Source organism: Sminthopsis crassicaudata, chromosome 6 (assembly GCF_048593235.1).
Source record: "Sminthopsis crassicaudata isolate SCR6 chromosome 6, ASM4859323v1, whole genome shotgun sequence".
Taxonomy (NCBI): Eukaryota; Metazoa; Chordata; class Mammalia; order Dasyuromorphia; family Dasyuridae; genus Sminthopsis; species Sminthopsis crassicaudata.
Genome location: NC_133622.1, coordinates 203,769,569 through 203,784,485, shown reverse-complemented (window position 1 = coordinate 203,784,485; position 14,917 = coordinate 203,769,569). Strand labels below are relative to the sequence as shown.

At 35.3% G+C, this 14,917-nt stretch overlaps 1 protein-coding gene across 2 annotated transcripts in view; it reads left to right on the top strand.

Annotated features, from left to right (window-relative positions):
- The first annotated feature begins 1,319 nt into the window (after nucleotides 1-1,319).
- The window catches only part of TRIM66 (tripartite motif containing 66), a 106,295-nt gene continuing 92,697 nt past the window's right edge, over nucleotides 1,320-14,917 (top strand). For both annotated transcript variants that reach the window (XM_074272571.1, XM_074272572.1), the window contains exon 1: nucleotides 1,320-1,595. The gene's annotated coding sequence lies outside the window, so the exon portion shown is untranslated. The remainder of the gene's footprint in view (nucleotides 1,596-14,917) is intronic.

Genomic DNA, 14,917 nt, shown 5'->3' with positions numbered 1-14,917 from the left:
TTTTGTTTTTCCAAATGAATTTTATTTTTATTTTTATCAAAGTATCCCTCTTGATAATTTGATTGGTATAGTATTAAAACTGTAAATTAACTTTGGCAATAATGACATTTTTAATATGTCTCCATAACTCAGCCATCAGCACCAAATATTTCTCTAGTTATTTGAATTGTTCTTTATTTCTTTAAGAATACTTTGTACCCAGCAAAAGAACTCTGGGAGATGACTATGAACTACTACATAGAATTCCCAATCTCTCTAATTTTGTCCACCTGCATTTTGGATTTCCTTCACAGGATAATTGTATACTATTTCAAAGTCCGATTCTTTTTGTATAGCAAAACAACTGTTTGGACATGTATACATATATTGTGCTTAATTTATACTTTAACATATTTAACATGTATTGGTCAACCTGCCATCCGGGTGGGGAGGAGGGGAAAAAGTAGAACAAAATGTTTGGCAATTGTCAATGTTGCAAAATTACCTATGCATATATCTGGTAAATAAAAACTATTAAAAAAAAAGAATACTTTGTAATTGAATCCATATAATATTTTGTGTGTTTTGGTAGATGAATCCTCAAATATTTTATATATTTTGTTGTTATTTTAAGGGAGATTTCCCTATCATTCCCTTTTAGATTTTATCGTATAGAAATGCTATTGATTTTTGTGGGTTTATTTTATAGTTTAGAACTTTGCTGAAGTATGAATTATTAATGAGTATCTTTGCTAATTCCTTAGTATTTTAAAAGTAAACCATCTTATTATCAGCAAATAGGGATGGTATAATTTGGTTATCTTTACTCTTCTGTCAAATTTCTAAATCTTTTGTAAGCAATGTTTGGGTGTATTGGGGGAAAAAACTCTAAGTTGGGAATAAGTTAACGTAAATTCTAATCTTTTCTCTGCCACTAGCTAGCTGTGTGATTTCAGGGCCTGTTTCTTCTTTTATAGAACAAGAGAGTTGGACCAGATAATCTCTAAAGATCCTTTCAGCTCTTATATGTTATGATGTTTACTGCTCTAATGAACATTGCAAACAAAACCTCAAAATGGAATAATTTCATAAAAAGTAGTATGCATCAGAAAGGATCATTGGCAGGAAATGATACAGAAGTGAGAGGCTGCAGACTAGTCATTATATTTGTTCTGCTATTTATAGATCTCTTCTGCATTTGTGTTTCAGAGTTTGGTAGAAGATTGCTATCAGAGTTCATTTTAAAAGGCTGGTTTGTGCTCACACTCATTGGTTATGTCCGTAAGCTTCTCCTCTTCCACAGATTTCTACTGCACTATCCAGGATGCAGATAGACGTTCATTATCAGTCACAGTGAATTTTTTTTTTTTTTAAGAAACATATCAGTTTTGTTTGTTGTTTTCCTTACAGGGAGTTGACCCTGTACTTGTTAAGATTCTATCCCATTTTATCTGAGTATGTCTATAAATGGAAAAGCTGGTGCAGCCATCGGGAACTACTAGGATTCTTCTAATGCCTGCAGACCTTGCAGTCTTTGGTGTCAGCAAATAGAGGGTCTGGACCTGTGGAAGTTCTGCTCCCTGTCTCAACTGAGACTGAAGAGAAGAGGGACAGAGGTGTGTTCCCTTCTGCCTTGTTTTGTTTTCAGTGCTTGAATTATGGATGCAGTTCCATGGGGTGAAGGTAATACTGGGTAGTTAGTGCCTGTTGTTTGTGTCCTAGATAGGTAAACCTCACATTATGCACTTTGATCAGTTATAAAAAATTTGCTTATGTGAATCAAATGTGCTGTAAATGGAATCATGTTTGAAAAGCATTAGGAAATCTCATCATTTAAAAGAACTCTGTGGAGAATCTTTTATAAAAAAGGTATTCCATATATAATATATATGTATGTGTATATCTCCATACATATGCATATATGTTCATAAATATGTACACATGTATATATATGTATATATATATATATATATATATATATATATATATATATATATATATATATATATATATATATATATATTCTAAGTTAGGATTTTTATAGATCAAATTTTCTGAAGGTGAACATGCCTGTGTTGAACAAAGTGATATTTTGGTAACAGAATAAACAGATTGAGGAACATTTGCTTTTGGTCCGTCCAATTAACTTACATGTGTTTGCTCCTTGAGGGCAAGGACCCTTCCTTATTTATTTTGGTGTCTCCCTCAGAATCTTGATCATAGGAGGCACTTCATAAATGTTTATTGAATGATTTTCCTGTTAGGACAATATTTAGGCAGAGGATGCCCTAGTAAAGGGGCTATGTGTGGGTCTTTAAGACTGTCAGCTAGAAGGAACCTGATTGACCTGTGTGATTTTGGGGTAGAGCTCAAAGAAATAGGAAGGGATATCTCTCCCTATCCCAAGGATAGGCACAGATCTAGTCATTTCCCCTATTAACATTTGGTTCCATTCTGCATTCCTTATGCTAAGATGCTGCCTCATTGGGAAGGGACAGATCAAGGGAGAAAGCATATCCTTTCTGGACATGTGCTGGTTTCTCAGCTATAGTGTTCCTGTTTTGTTTTTTTTTGTTTTTTGTTTTTTGTTTTTTAACATATTAGGAAGAAATTGAAATCATTTGGCAGAATTTTCCAACACCTTTGATTAATTTTGATTGTTTTTTATTATGCATTTGAAATATCTCTCCTAACATAAATAAACATATCCAGGTTTTCCTTGAATTGCATTATTAATAGAGGAATTATGGAATTCATCAGATTAAAAATTATGTAGAGGAGTAATATATCTAACAAAATTCTCTTCCTTCTTCAGCCCCAACAGTTAGTTTTTAGCTAGAGGAGCAATTTTCCAAAAATTTGTGGTCTTCCACACAATTTTAGTCAATATTAGTGGGTCTTGATGGGCCCATTACTGATTGACCACATCTGTGTTTAGAGGAAAATTGTGTTCACTTCTACTTTTTGGTATTTATAGGGCTTCAGAAGTACTTTATATCTGTTAGATGAAAGAAAGTGTTGTCATCATTATTTATTACTCATAATTTTAATGTGTGCCTTCAAGTTTGATACATGTACCCAGTAATGAGAACTTGCTGGCTCTTTGTCAAGACAAATTTAAGATTTTTAACACTGCCTTTCAGGGTCCTGATATTTTTGAAAAACTGGAAATGTAATGTTGATCATTGTTCATAATGGATGCTATTTGTGAAAAGAAAGCAAACACATAATATTTTTCTACTAAGATGAAAATACACTTTTGTTGATGGTAAAATTCCAAAGGATGTCTTTTTATGAAGATAGGTAAAGGAATAAATATGATCTTTCTGTTGCAAAATTGTCAAGATACAAGGCTAGGTACCATCACATCTTAGAATCTCAGAGCTGAAAGAGACCTTAGAGGTTTTTTAGTCCAGCCTCCCATCCAGTTAAAAAATTATTTTTGCTGTATCTCTGTAAGGTGAATCAAGCCTCTACTTAAACATATCCATTGGCTGGGAACTCACTAATGAAAGGAATAGCTGATATTCCTATAATGCTTTAAAACTTACAGAGAATTGTATATGCTTTATCACATTTCTGGACAGTTCTAATTATTCAGCTCCTTTATCTGTCTTTCCTTCCTTCCTTTCTTCCTTCCTTCCTTCCTTCCTTCCTTCCTTCCTTCCTTCCTTCCTTCCTTCCTTCCTTCCTTCCTTCCTTCCTTCCTTCCTTCCTTCCTTCCTTCCTTCCTTCCTTCCTTTCTGTCTTTCTTTCTTTCTTCCTTCCTTTCTGTCTTTCTTTTTCTTCCTTTCTGTCTTTCTGTCTTCCTTTCTCTTTCTTTCCTTTTCTTTTTCCTTTTCTTTTCTTTCTCATTTGGGGTTAAGTGACTTGCCCAGGATTATACATTTAGGAAGTTTAAGTGTCTGAAGTTGGATTTGAACTCAGATCCTCCTGACTACAGGGCCGATGCTCTATCCATTGTGGATTCCAGATGATCCCAAATGGTCTTTCTATGAGATACTTTCTAGCACCCTCACTCTTAGGTTGCTCTTCCCTAGATGTTCTCCATCTTTCCTACAATATCATATCTAGAACTAAACAGTATTTCAAATGTGACAAGGGCAATGGCACAATCACTTTCCTTCATTAGAGGGCAATTTGATTAATTAACATAACTATACTTTTTACAACATATATAGGAAGGGGACTCTTTCTTGGTCTCTATTTCTAATCAGTCAACAAATATTTTTTAAGTACCTACTGTGTCAGCACAATGTCAGCTAGCTTCTAGGCTTACAAAAAAGTGAAAGACCTCAAAGAGTTTATATTTTTTTGAGGGAAAAAGTGCATACACACACACACACACACATATATGTATGGAGATATCCACAGGTAAATAAATGCAAAGTTGTTGAGGGAGAGTGTACAGTGGGAGGGGGAAATCCAGAAGGGCTTCCTATAGAAGGTGATACTTGAGCCAAATCATGAAGACAGTAAGGGATTCTCTGAGCAGGCATGAGGAGAGAAGGAATGCTGGTGCAAAGATAGAAGATGGAGAGTTCTGTATATGGAACAAGATCGTAGAAGGTAGGAAGGGAAATCATTGTATAAAATCACTGACAGGTTGGGACTAGTTGTTAAAGGGCTAGAAATGCCAAAAGGTGGACTTTTACCAAGAGGTTGCCATTAAAGAAACTGAGTAGTAGGAGAACACTTAGAGTTATACTTTAGGAAAATGAGTTTGGCAGTCATGTGAAGGACAGACTGGAGAGGAGATTAGGGAGACTGTTGGAGGCTTTTGTAACAGTAGTGGCAAGAAGAGGATGTATGCAAGAGACATTGAGGAGCAGCAAGACAGTTGGTTAGTTGAGTATTTGTGTGGAATAAGGAGTCAAGGGCAATGATGCAGTTTTGAACCTGGGAGACTAGAATGATAGAGAAGTAGATCCCGAGTTAAAGAGCATGATAGTTTGCTTTCTCAATGATTTAAGTGCTGAGCTCACAGTCTTTTTTTTTTCTCCTCCAACTCCTGCCCTCATATTAAGGGACTTCTACATATATATTGTTAGCTCCAAACATCCCGATTTATTCAACTTGCTCATTTCTTATAACTTACTTTTTCACCCTACCTCACCTACATATGATATTCTAATAATAATAATAATTACAAATTCTACACTGACCCTTGTCATCTTGCCATAAGTGTTTTGCTTTCATTTTCATGAACTGCAAAATTCTCTCTTCTCTGTCTTGCCAATTCATTGCTTGTTTTTCATTTTCATTACATTCTCTAGTTCCTTCATCCTCAATTCTTTCCCAGGTATCATAGTTGACTACCTTCTCCACACTTCCCATTTTGAGACCTTGGTGAACCAGGTCAACTTTATTTTATCCTCTTCTCTTGCATCTCTTGCACTCTTCTCTTATTGTTTTTTTTTTTTTTTTTTTGCCCTTGCTAAGTGACAATTTTGTATTACTAATCTAAACTCACAGTGCTGATGATTTTTTGAATTAATGAATGAAACATTTATTAAGCACTTACTATATGTTAAGCATTGTGCTAAGTGCTGGAAATATAAACAGAAAAACAAGACTGTTTACAAGAAACTCATGTTTTAATGGGGAGACAGCATATATGGAAGGTTTTGACATATTTTTATTTATTTTTGTTAAATATTTTCCAGTTACGTAAGAAATCTGTTAAAAATTTTTTTTGAGTACCACATGCTTATTCTCCCACCTACTCCTCCTTACCTTCTGAGAAGGCAAATAATATGATATCGAATATACATATGAAAAAGAAAGTAAAGAAAATACTCAGAGTTTATTACTTCTCTTTCTGAGCATTTTTATCCTGGGTCCTTTGGAATTGTCTTAGATCATTATATTGATCAGCATAGTTAAGTCTTCCATAGTTGATTTTTATTACAATATTGCTGTTACTATGCATGATATTCTCTTGGTTCTGCTCACTTGACTTTGTATGGTTTCATATAAGATTTCCCAGGTTTTTCTGAACCATTCTTCTTGTCATTTTTAATAGTACAATAGTTTTTTTTTTGTCATAGTCATATAATAAAAATTGCCCAATTATTCTCCAGTTCATGGATATCTGCATAATTTCCAATTCTTTACAACTACAAAAAGAGCTGCTATAAATATTTTTATGCACATGGATTCTTTCCACTTTTCTTTCATATCTTTGGGATACAGACAATATACCAAACTGACCTCATTATCTTTCCCCCAAGCCCTCCTTTTTCCCTCAGTTTTCCCTCTACTTTCAGGATCAGCACCATCCTCCTAATCAATTCAGGCTTGAAACCTAGGAGTCCTCCTCAACTCCTTATTCACCCTATATATCCAGTCAGTTGCCAAATTCTGTTAGTGCTCTGTACCATATGCCCCCTTCTCTTCTCAAACACCATATCTACCCTGGGGCAGTTCCTCATCATTTCATGATGTGGAGGATTGAGGTAGTTTTCTGCTTGTCTCTCTGGCCTATGCCTCTCTCCACTAGAATCCATTCTCTATTCAGCTGTCAAATTGATTTTAAAGACCATATCAGTTTCTCCTCCCACTTCAATTAAAAAAAACTCCCTATTACCTTCAAGATGAAATATAGAATCCCTCTGTTTCTCTTTTAAAATCCTTCAAAACTACTTCTAGCCTTCCATTTTTCTTATTCCTTATTCTCCTTCACACTTCTTCTGATTTAGTGACACTGGCTTCCTTACTGTTCCTTAAACAAGACGCTTCATCTCCCTCTTCTGGTATTTTGGACTGGTTGGTCCCTATGCCACTCTCATTTCTGCTTCCTGGATTCAGCCTCAGATAAAAATCTCACTTTCTACAGGAAGCCTTTTTCTATCTTCCTTACTACTAATGCTGTCTTTCTGTGATTACCTTTAATTTGTCTTGTATACAATTTGTGTGCAGATACCTGTTTTTATGTAGTTTCCACCATTAGATTGTGAGCTCCTTTTTGCTTTTCTTTGTATCTTGTTATTTGGCACAGTGCTTGATATATATAATAAAAATATCAATAAGTTCTTATTGATAAGGAAGAAGAGAATAAGGAGGAGGAGAAGGGTAGTTAGCTACTTTCAGTGTTTAGTGAAGAAAAAATAAAGCTGTGATAGTTTGACTTAGATTAGCTCAAAAGAGATAACCAACAATGTTTTTTTACTAAAATGGTTCTTCTTGTGTTGTGACCTCCCAAATAATCTGAAACGGAATAGAGGGAAGAAGACATAGGATACTGTCTTATCAACACTCTATGGTTCTTATCCAGATTCCTAGCATTTGCATTCAGGGTTCTCTAAGCTAATAACCTGGTACCAAGGAACAATATCCACATTACCCAAGGATGCTTGAGGCAGTGGAGAGGGCTGTAGAGAAGGAGTTAAGAGAGCTGCTTTTCTGTCACAGCTTCACCATTTGCCAACTGGGTGATCTTGGGCAAGGAACTGCCTTCTCAGAGCTTTAGTCTCAGATCTATAAAATGAGAATATCAATGCCAACTGTGCATGGTGATTATGAGGATTAAGTGGAAAGATATATGTTAAGAAAGTACTTGGAAAAGTGTAAAATGCTTTAGAACATAAGGTATCATTGTTATCATCTCCTTGACTCCACAAGCCCACCACGGATAGGGAGTCCCCAGAGGGAAAATCTGGGAGGGAAGAACCAGCCAGCCCGAAGAGTATGTATCTGAGTCACCAGGTGCAAAGCTTTAATTAATGTAGCAGCTGGCCCAGAAGCACAGCTGGGACTCACACAGCAGCCACCTAGCTGGGGGTGGGAGGGGAGAATATAATCTATATCTGAGAGGAGAAAGCCCCAGCATTTGTGTGTCTTAAGGAAAACAAGAGACTTTCTCTGGTAGGGTGTATTTTTAACCACAACTCTCTTAGACTAACGATGAAATCTGTTAGGAGGAATTAGTTGCATTTGCTTTATATGCTAGAATTTCTTCTGGTTTGAACCAATTGAGATAACACAGAGACCTCTGGAAAAATTAGGGAGTTCAAGACAAGGCTAGATGAGTTGTTGTTTTTTGGTTTTGGGTTTGTTTTTGTCCTTTGTTTTAAAGATCACATTAGTATAAATCAAATTCTCAAGTAAAAGTTATTGACCATCAAGTTCAAGGCCAAACAATTAAAAACAACACGAGCATGTTTCTTATCCAGTGGCCTCCCCTACTGAGGCTCTACCTAGTTTGTAGGCTATGTCAGTGATATCTTGGGATTTTTGTATTGCTAATGGATTTTTTTCATTTCTTTCTCCTTTTCCCCTAGTTACATTGAAAATAAAATAATGAATCCGAGGTCTCATAAATTTCTCTCTAATTTAAGCTCAAGCTCTCCAGTGACTAAATGGTTATCTTGTTGATTGCCCCCTTTGCTTATCTCCTCAAGTTTTTCATATCTTTTACCTGAAAACCTCTCTTACTTCACTGAGGAGATTAGACTATTTGCTGATAGTTCTGTGTTCAACTTCTCAAATACTTTGACAGCATCCTCCTTTTTTCCTCCTTTATTGCCATCTCCAAGGAAGAAGATTCTTCTCACTAAGGCCAGTTTCTATATATGTCCTTTATTCTACCCCTTACTATTTCTTCTGTCAGATTATCTCTTTAATTATATCCTCTTGTTCTAATCTTTATTCTTATAATGCCTTATTCCATGCTGCCTATATATACTTGCAGTTTTCTAACAATCTTAAAAAATCCTCACTAGGCCCTATCATTCCCTCAAACTATCACCCTTTATCTCTTCTTCCTTTCACAGCTAAACTTATAGTAAATGCTATCTACTTTCATTGTGTTTACTTCTTTCATTTCTTTTAAAAATTTATATTGATATCTTTTATTTTTACATAACCTGAATTTACCCTCATATGCTTTTCCCTCCCACCATCTAGAAAGCCATCCCTTATAACAATTAAAAAAAAAAAAAAAGAAAAAGAAGAGAAAAGAAAAAAGTAATTACTAAAACCAATCAACACATTAGCTGATGTTACATACCATGTTTCACACCTGTGATAGAAAGAATCTTTTCTTATCTCTTTGGAGCAAGCTTTTTTTTTTTTTTTTTTTTTTTTTTTTTTTTTATGTTGGGACATGGTTCCAAATAGCTTTCCCTAGTTACCAGTTCACTATTCAACTAATACTGCATTTAGTGCCTCTTTTTTCACAGCTTTTCTACATTTGTAATTTTCCTATTTTATAAACTTTACTAATCTGATGGGTGTAAGATAGAACCTCACAGTTACTTTACTTTACATTTCTCTTATTAATGATTTGGACCATGTTTTCACATGATTGTTGCTAGCTTTGATATTCTCCTTTGAAAAGTGACTCTTCATATCCTTTGATATATTGAGAAATGACTCTTATTCTTTTATATTCAAATCAGTTCCTTACATATTGGTGAGAGCTTTATCAGAGAAACTTGCCTTGAAGATTTTTTTCCTTCTGTTTCCCTTATAATTTTAATTGTATTGGTTTTGTTTGTACGAAACCTTTTAAATTTTACACAATCAAAAGGGTCCACTTTATTTTCTGTGATCCCCTCTGTCCTTTGTATAGTCATGCACTCTTCCATTAGTCGTAGATGCAGAAAGTAATTTCTTTCTTGCTTCTATAATTTGCTTATAATATCACCTTTTCAGATATCCATTTGGAGCTTATCAGATATGAGAAGTCAGTCTATATCTAATTTCTCCCAGACTGCTTTCCAGTTTTCCCAGTGCTGTTGTTTGTTGAATTGTGCCTGGTAATGGTGCTCTTTAGCTTGAAGTGTTTTTTTTTTTTTTCTTTTTCTTTTTTTTCCCCCTATGTGTTTTGTACCTAATATGTTCTACTGCTTGACTTCTCAATTTTTTTTAATCCATTATCAAATCATTTTGATAATTACCAGTTTGTACTATAGTTTGAGGTCTAATATTGCTAGATCCTATTCTTTCCCACCTCCCCGCTTCATTATTTCCCTTGAGAATCTTCACTTTTATCCTGCAGATAAACTTCTTTATTATTTTCTCTAGCTCTGTAAAGTAATTCTTTGATGGTTTGGCATAGCATTGAATAAATTAATTTAGTAATATTTTCATTTTTATTATATTGGCATGATCAATGACATATGAGCAATTAAATTTTTTTTCAATTATTTAGGGCTGTCTTTTTATTTCTAAAGAGAATTTGTAGTTGCATTCATATTATTCCTGGGAATGGCATGATACATAGATAGCTAAGTATTTTTAAAAATCTGTAATTATTTTGAATGCATTTTCTCTGTTTCTTCCTAGCGGATTTTGTTAGTAATATGCAGAAATACTGATGATTTTATGGATTTGTTGTATATCCCAAAACTTTACAAAATTTATTGTTTCAATTAATTTTTTCATTGACTATTTTAAGTTTTCTAGATAAATCATCAACATTTTTTTTCAAAAAAACCCAAATTTTTGGATTATGTTTATTTCTTTTGATTTCTTATCTTTTCTTTTTGGTTTCATATGTAGCATTTCTGGCATCACATTAAATAATAGTGATGATATTAAACATTCTTACTTTACCCTTGATCTTAATGGAATGACCTCCAACATTTCTCTATTACATAGAATGGTTGTTCTTAGTTTTATGTAAATACTAATTATCAGATTAAGGAAAAATCCATTTATTCCTATGTTTTCTGGCATTTAAAAATTATAAAGAGAAATTATAATTTGTTTAAAAACTTTTGAGCATGTCTACATAATCATGCTCAAAAGTTTTTAAACAAATTATAATTTCTCTTTATAATTTTTAAATGCCAGTTTCCCTAGCTTCCTTTAAGATTCAGTTTTCTATCTCTCCTATCATATGTGTTCCTTAAGGGCAGAAGCTGGCTTTTTTGCTTTGCTTTGTTATCCCTAGCACATATAGTGCCTGGCAAATAGTAATCACTTAATACATTGCTTGTTAATTGCAGGGTTCACAAACTAAATCTCTGTAAAATCCCTGACAAGTTGTCATCCAGCCCCTATATGATTAATTTGAGTGATGAGGTCACTCTCAAATGAGATAGCCAATTCCATTTTTGAGGAGATTTTAAAATTGAGCAAAAACTGACTTTGTTGCTTTTATTTTAGTTCTTCCCTCTGGGTGCAAGCAAAATAAGTCTTATTTCTCTTCAATAGGACAGCCCATTTAAAATAAATATGATCCCCTCAGTTCGATGAGTGACTGTGGTACAAACATATAGAATCATAGATACTAAGAAGATGGAAGAACCAATCCCCTAGATGAAACGTTAGACTTCTGAGTGGGAATCAGTTGCCCCTCTGGTTATCTTCCATAGAAGATTGTAGAGGTCAGATGCCAAGGGTTACAGGTTAGGGTGATTCTGGGCAGCAACAAGGGAGGGAAGTGATGCAATATATCACAACCACAGAGTCAGCGAGAGAAATGCCTGTCTGTTGTCTTAATTAGCAGCCAGTCCTGTTCTAGCTGCTGACTTGCAACAGCATGGAGCAAACCACACCACATCAAGGAGGCAGAGAGGGCACCTCTGATGTATACAAAGCATTGAGAGCACAGTGCCTTTTAAAACTGTTTTTTTTCCAGACTCAGGTGTCTCTCTGACCCACATGGTGGCCAAAATCTGAAAATTGCTGGAGGGGCAGACTATAAAGGCAAGCTGAATTTTTGGGGTCAGTTAGATAAGTAGGAAGCTCTAAAACAGCATTATCAGGATTTTTTCCTCTCTCTTTAAAACAGTTTCCTCTCCCTTAATTGGGTCTCCAAGGCAATGTGAATAACATTGGCACCTCTGAACATTACTCTGTGAGAGTAATTATCCTAACAGGCTTAGACTGGGGGAGGAGAGGCAGAGGCTGTCTTTGGGTTTGGAAGGAAAAGCCACATCTGATGTACCTGTTCTGCTTGGTCCTCTAATTGATTTTGAGAGTAATTACTGATGTAGGTTTTCTGAGAAAACACCTTGTCCACGGTTTGTACAGGGAGCCAGGAGGTGACTGATAGGAAATGGTTAAGAGTGAACACATCCCACTGTGGACATTATGAGTTCCTTAACCATACCAACATAAAAAGATCTGGGGAGCTTCCAAAGGTCCGAGGATGGGAAGTGATTTTCCTGAAGTCATATAAGGAGTTAAGAGGCAGAGACAGCCCTGGAATTGTAGTCTCCTGATTCTTGGTCCTAGTTGTTTTGTCTTTGGCCTAGTATTGAGCTTCATTCAGACCTTCTGGCTTGGGTTAGACTCATTACAGAATAATAGAATCTCAGAATGAAAGAAGGGCTATAGTTCCCATAGTCCAACCCCTTACTCAAAGCCTGAATCTTCTCTTCAACATTTACACATGTTATCTGGCTCTTTTGAGCTCATCTAATAACGGAGAACTCACTATTTAATGAAACAATCTATTTCATCATTGGATGGTTGGTAAGGAAGGTATTCTTGATATGAAGGGGAAATTTGGTTCCCTGATACTTCTATACATTAATATTTTTGTCTTCCAGTTCTTGACATTCATGCTCTGCCATGTTTCCTCAACTTTTGTTGCCTAGTTAGATCCATATTACTTAACCTAGACTAGCCTGCCCTAGGGTATATACCTGTTCCTCTTTTAGCAACCAGATCAGACCCAGCTGAGTGATAGTACCTGCTTCATGCTTCCGTCTTGTTCTGGTGACTGGTCCCCTCACCCTGGCACTGAATTTCTGTCTCTTAAAGTCTCATGTGACTATAAGAAACTTTTCTCCATCCCCCTTCTCTTTTTTCTGCCCTTTTAAAATTCCCTTTCCCTATTCCTTCCTCTATTTCTTCTAATCCTTTATTTTTTCTACTTCCTTCCATTTATTGTCTCCTGTGTATAAGACATTGTGCTCAATGCTAGATACTAAGAATGCAGAGAAAAAAAAAAGAAAAATAGTTCTTGCCTTTAAAGAGTTTTCTATTTCTACATGCAACATTTAAAAGATAAAAAGAATGAATATCATATGACAAAAGGATAAATGAATACAATGTATAAGTTGATGATGGAGCTAACATTCATAACTTAGAGGGACTAGCAAAAATCGCTCTAAACTAAGATACTAATAGCCATATGTGGGGAAGGATTACATTTTAGGAATGGGAGTTGACTTTTACAAAGGCATTAGAATACTGAGTCTGGAGAACAGTAAGTGGACCAATTTGGATGGAAAAGAGAACCTATGAAGTCTTTTCACAGGTTGGGTTTAGCTGCACATGCAGTTTTTTCATCATTTTACTTCCTGTTGACTTTGTAACCAGTTTGGAAGGTTTCAAGTTAACACTGTATCAGAAAGTACCAGAAACCAGTTCACCTTTACATAGTAGATATTGTTAGGCAACTACTTTCCCCTCAGGGTTTACTCTGGTTTTCTCATAGGGCAAAGTATACCAACTAAGCTCCAACGTGATCTGGGGATATGGGGTCAGCTCAGTCAGTGAGAATTTTCTGAACACCAACCATGTGCTTATTAACACTATTTTAAGCATTATGGGGCTCATGATAGGAGACATAGAAACTGGAATCAAGAAACTCTCAGTTTAATTGAAAATCCAAAGTTAGCTGCAATGAAATAATTAAAGAACTATGTGCTAAATATGCGATTCTGTTTATAAATGCAGGAAGATTTCAGAAACAAGATCCTAGAGTACCTAGTATAACCTAGAGTATATGGAAAATGTGTCCTAGAGGAGGAAAGATTTGAACTAAGATTGAGAGATAGGGAGGATTTGTACAGGTGGAAATGAGGAGGGCAGGCATTGTAACTGAGGGAGCAAGAAGAGTAGGAACAAAAGTTCAAGGGTAGGAATGAGCCTGGCATGTTCAAAGATAGCAGGATTACCATACTAGTTGGTCAGAGATACATATAAAGGGGTAATGGGAAGTAATGCTCAATAAATAGAACTTGGCCAAGTAGAATTTGTGACAAGGAAAGGAATTTGGATTAATTCAGTAGGAAGCTATTTTAGATTCTATTTTAGGGAGTGATAGGATTCATGCATATTTTTAAGAAAAATTAGTATGTTAGTGATATATGCAGGGTAGTTTAGAGGAAGGAAAGACTGGAGGCAAAGAGGATAAGAAAACTATTGCAGTAATTCAGGTATAAGGTGATGGATACCTAGATTGACTTGGTGACTATGTAAATGGAGAGGAAAGGACAAAATCCAAAAGGTATTTTTAGAAAAAGAAATAAGGCTTGAAAACAATTTGTCTTTGTAATGAAAAAGAAGGAAAAGTCCAACTTTTTTTTGGTTGGGAAGAATAGTGGTAGTATTGAGAGAAATGTGTTGGTTAGGAAAGGGTTCCAATTTTGGGTAGATCATGGATATACCATATTTGAATATGTTGAATTTAAGGTAATATGTAGCTCACCCAAATGGAGATGTGCTGTAGGAAGTTGTAAATATAGGACGAGTGTTCTTATTAGACAGGATTGGAGGTAAAAATTTCAATCATCCACTTTTGATATATTTGAAGCCTTGAGATTGGATGAATTCTTTCAGGGACTGAAGTCAGAGGACTTAATTTGGGGGATTATTCCTAGTTAGATTTCAGGAATAGGAAAAAGAGTCAGCAAAGTTGTGATGACATCCATACAGTAAGAAAAGTAGGAGAAGCAGGAAAGTTCAGTGTCTCAGAAACCAGAGGAAGGAAGAGTTTCAGTAAAGAAGGGATGGAGATCATTGCAGAAAAGTTGAAGAGGATTTCATGTCTGTTAACTAATGCTTTCCAACTTTCCATTTTCATACTGGAAAATGACTTTTGGGGGAAAATGGGGGGAACAGAATACTATTTGGGCAAAAGGTTTCTTCCTTCTGATGCTGTCCAATGATAGCTGCCCCATTTCTATTGTCTGCCTAATAATGGTTCCACAAGCCTTAGGATTGTCCTAATTTAGAGAGCAGCAAATATCTG